The sequence below is a fragment of the Chaetura pelagica genome, unplaced genomic scaffold (assembly GCF_000747805.2).
Source record: "Chaetura pelagica isolate M959 unplaced genomic scaffold, ChaPel_1.0 scaffold45, whole genome shotgun sequence".
Taxonomy (NCBI): domain Eukaryota; kingdom Metazoa; phylum Chordata; class Aves; order Apodiformes; family Apodidae; genus Chaetura; species Chaetura pelagica.
This window is the reverse complement of record NW_009953217.1, coordinates 3,766,068-3,770,553: the sequence shown is the minus strand read 5'-3', so window position 1 is coordinate 3,770,553 and position 4,486 is coordinate 3,766,068. Positions and strand designations below refer to the sequence as shown.

Sequence of the window (4,486 nt, the reverse complement as noted above, 5' to 3'; positions counted from 1 at the left end):
TGGTGCATACCTTTGGCTTCCACGTTTATTTTTCAACTCTGTAACAATAACCTGATGGAAAGAGTTGATTGGCAGAAGCCAAGTAAAACACTTCAAGATTAAAAAAACAAAAGGGAAAAGAAGAGTATGTACCTTTCTGGAAGATGGACCATGTTCACTATAAACAAAATCACCTCCACATCCCACATACAAGTACTGTGCAGCAGCCCATTAACACTCAGTATGTTCCACTGATTAAAAAGAAAATTTAATACATCTGTCAGAACACAGACAGAATAAATATCCTTATCATTCCATTTACTGTAAATAATAGTTAAGTGCAAGTCAAATATTAGCTATACTCAGCACAGCATCATAACAAAACAGGCACTGCTAACATTATGTTCCCAAACTGTGTTATTCTTAATTAACATCTGACATATATCTGCTTTTGCAATCACCCATTACTGATTAAATGACAAGGCACAATGTCAGATGCATAACCTGATTGGTTAGTACTCAGTTACCAAGGTGTTACATTTTGAAATTGCCTGTGAATTGATTTCTTTTATTGAATTAATAAGTGTTATCATACTGTACAGAAGGTAAAATTGCTACTGAATGTGAGCGATAACGTATAATTACAGAAAATCAAATCCTAATCTGCAGAGCCAAGCCAGGTGTCAACATTTTAATTGTAGTTAGGAAAGCACAGTAACACCATGGAGCAGGGGGAGGAAGGGAAGAGATATCTCAACTGCAGGAAGAAAGAAATACATTGCATAAAAAACCAACTTTACTCCGGCATGACAGCAACCTTGAAGGATGTTAACCACTCTTGTGTGCAGAAATATTATAGTTAATTTTTCATTTTAGACATAATCCTACACGCTGGGACACCTGACTGTCATCCAGACCCAAATCTATCTCTCAGAGTCTTAAGATTTGCATTTTTGGGAGAATACTGCTGAAAGACTTTAGGAGATACAAGCATAAAATACATAAATTATACACTTCCTCTGGTCTTCCCTTAACAAAAAGTAGAATTAAAGAGTCCTTCCTTCCCCAGAAAGATTGAGTCTCTATGAGATGATAACATTTTCTGCTATAAATAAAAGCTCAAAGATTTAATTAAATACCATTTCAATGGAAAAAAATGCCTCTTCAAGCCATTTCCTAGTTGCTCTGTTAGTTTTCATTCAAAAAACACACTAATGCAACCACTGGTGTCTTAACTGATGATGTTAAATTGGCATAACCCCCTTGCATGGACACTCTCCAACTAACTACTCCCAATACATTTGATCTATATCAGCTGCTCTTAAACCAACGTGAGTGTTCATACCAACTGACCACACCAGTTTAACAATGTGTGCTCAGAAAATGATGTAGCTAAATTACTGCAATTTCTTTGGATTAAGGAGGCCTAGGAGGGCCCTGGCTTCTGCTTCACACTGCATGAAGAAGGCATTCTCCAAGCCACTCTAACTGACTTTGCAGAGGCTTTGATTTTCATTCACTGGTGCAGATCCAAGACCTTTCCATATCATCTCTCTGTCCAGGTAGCACCCTGTGGCCAGGGCACTTCCAGATCTCTGTATCTTCACCCCATCCTCTTCCTCATCACTTCCTTCCTATTGTTAGTATCCAAGTCATCTTCTACTGACATCCCCAAGATCTTGGCTTGGGATGCTGTTTCTGCTATCCTTCTCCACACATTTGATCACAATCAGTCACAATCCACCAGCTTTTCTTGTTATGAGCCTGCCTAGTTTTGGATTCTCACTGTGACTTCTGTCCTTTGGAAAAGGGACCATCTAGGCATAACATGAGGTAGCAAACAGAGAGGAAGCATCAAGGGCAAATGACATAAAGCTTTGTTCAAAGACCATGTTGCTTCCCTACTGCACCATGATGCAGCTACCAATTTGCAAAACATCTGCTCAAATCACCAGCTTTTTCTTTTGTTCAGGGATAATGAGGAAGAGGTTAAGTCATCCTGTTTGTATACAGAGGGAGAAGTTACAAACCGTGTTACTAACACCCAGTTGGCAAAGTATGTTGGCAGCAGGATAGCATATCAAAATTTACATGAAGCTCTTTCCAAATTAATTCCTTCTATGCTGCTGTTGACATGTTGGTAGCAAAAGTTTCCTTCTTAAATTGCAAACCCTAGGTTTAGCTGTGAGACCAGGCCAGCAAGCATCTTACCAAGGCAGTAATAGAGCAAAGTAATGCCAAGAGGTCACTGTTCATGGTTTTGTATCTCAAGAACTCGAGTGCATCTAGCATATACAGTCCTTTGGGATGGTGAGGAGAAACAGCAATCTAGGTAAGGGTGCATCATGACAAGGTGGAGTGCTTGAGCAAGCACAATTTTGGTTGGTAATTGACTAGGCATCACTGCATGCAGAAGGGAAAGAACAGCACCTCTCTGGTATGAGGGCATCTTAATTCTACATTGGCCTTTTTAAATACTGATAAAGTTGTTGGAATAAAAACCCCCTTATTACCACAGTTAAAGTAACCTATTTTTAAACTAAAATGTGAGATGTATAACTTGGCTCTGCAGTGATCACAGTGGGGAAAATAACTGGTAGCAGTTGTTATGTGCCTGAAGAATGTGAATTCTGGAGAGTAGGAGGAATTACACTAGCAGAAGAAGGCTGAACTATTATAATGGAAAAAAAAAACAGCTATATAGAAGAGAAACCTTTTCTCGAATTATTTCTTTCTACACTTAAAGATAAGTGCTAGGGAACGTCACTGCAGGAGAGTGAAAGCCTGTATTGATTGAGATGAATTGCATCAACTTGGAGGCCTTTTGCTGTGATGGACATATGCATGACCTCCACGCAGGAGCTCCAGGAAAATGGCAAGCAGCTAATTGTGTTTCCTTTCCAGTCACTCAATTTACAGCTACTCCCTGACCTCAACTTTACAATGTTTGGAGGATTGTTTGCTTAATGAGATAAAATTCATGTTTTTTTCCACAAATGGAACTTGCTCAGGTATGTCCCTGTATCTCTTCTAGGTTGTGGCCACTGCAATGCAGAAGTAGTTGGTTACTGCTTCACAGCCAACCCAGTTTTTGGAAGAAGATGGGGAGGATGGTGCCTCCACTGCTCCCCCACCGAGCAGCGGGGGGACAGCCCAGCCAGGGCAGCCGGGAGCAGCAGCGCTCTCTGCTCTGCCACACGCAGGACCTCCTGACCTCGGCTGGATGCATTTCTTCTATTTCAAGGAGACAGAGCCCCAACAGCCCAGACCTGACAGTCCCCACGGCAGCTCCAGCTGATGGAAGTTATAAGCTAACCAATTCCCACTCTTCCCTTTGCCCCTAGCCATATGTTCCCACCTTCTCTCTTGCATCAGTACCTTTATGACTAAGTGGTGAGACAATTCAGGAAATTAGTCCAAAGAAACCTTAATTTCTGTTTTTATCATGTTAGCTTTTGGCTGGTTGAGCTCCCTGCAGCAGTTAAGAGCATACACACCAGTGGCAGGAAAGAAAGGGAACGTGTGGCTAGGAGCATGAGGGAGGGGGCTGGAGACCCTCCCCCTGTAAGCTGGGACCACATTGGAGCCCAAGGCTGTGAGGCTGACACAGCACAGAACAAGCTCCTCCTGCCCCATTTCACAGGGACCTTCAAATGGAGGATCCTGGAAGTCACCCCAGCTGTTTTAAAGGTGATGTTAAACACAGTTTTTTGCTGCAGTAATTTCTTTAAATTCAGCTGTGTAAAGCCACAGTTATAGCTATCTCAAATCTTGCTTTTCTGTGGGAAATATTCTCAGGATGCATCTTCCTTCAATAATCTCCTGTATATTGCTGCAACTGACTTAGGCACCTACTTAATCTGTGACCTTACAGTTCCTGTCAAGTAGCCTGTGACCCCCTCTAGACTTGTATTATCCATTACCAAATTTTCATTTTTATTAAGCTCAGCAGAGACTTTCCTTCTCCTCTAGGAAGCATGAATCCTCTTGTCATTTATTCCACAAATGATTTATACCAAGAGCCTGTCAACTACAGGAGGTACTTGCTTGTGCTTAGTATACCTGCAAGCAGCTCTGTCCTTTCCGGGTCATTACTAATAAAGCACTTATCCCTCATACAAGCACAAATGCCTCCCTGTGCTCTCACAGCTATTTATCTGAGCACTTCACAGTCCTCAGTGGATTTATCTTCACAGCACTTTGGCAAGCTGGGCACTGGCATGATTTCTGCTACAGAGATAAAGAAAAAGACTTGGAGACTGAATTCAGTGCTTTGCTGCTTCAAGGAGACAATCTCCTGAATCAGGATCCTATAACCACCAGAACCCTACACTTTACTCCCCACACCTGCCTCCCCTTGGGATGGCAGGGAACTACTCACGATTCATCCCAAATTCTCTGCTTTATCAGCCAGCCCCACACCAGCAGAGCACTGCTGTCCCAATCTGCAGAAAAGAAGGCTTCGTCCTGTGGCCACTTCTTCATGATGAAGTGCTTAGGAAAGAGT

General features: G+C 42.1%; 1 protein-coding gene across 1 annotated transcript in view; it reads right to left on the bottom strand.

The window, feature by feature from the left end:
• FBRSL1 (fibrosin-like 1) overlaps positions 1 to 4,486 on the bottom strand; it is a 386,476-nt gene that overhangs the window by 319,032 nt on the left and 62,958 nt on the right. The gene's annotated exons all lie outside the window — the stretch shown is intronic.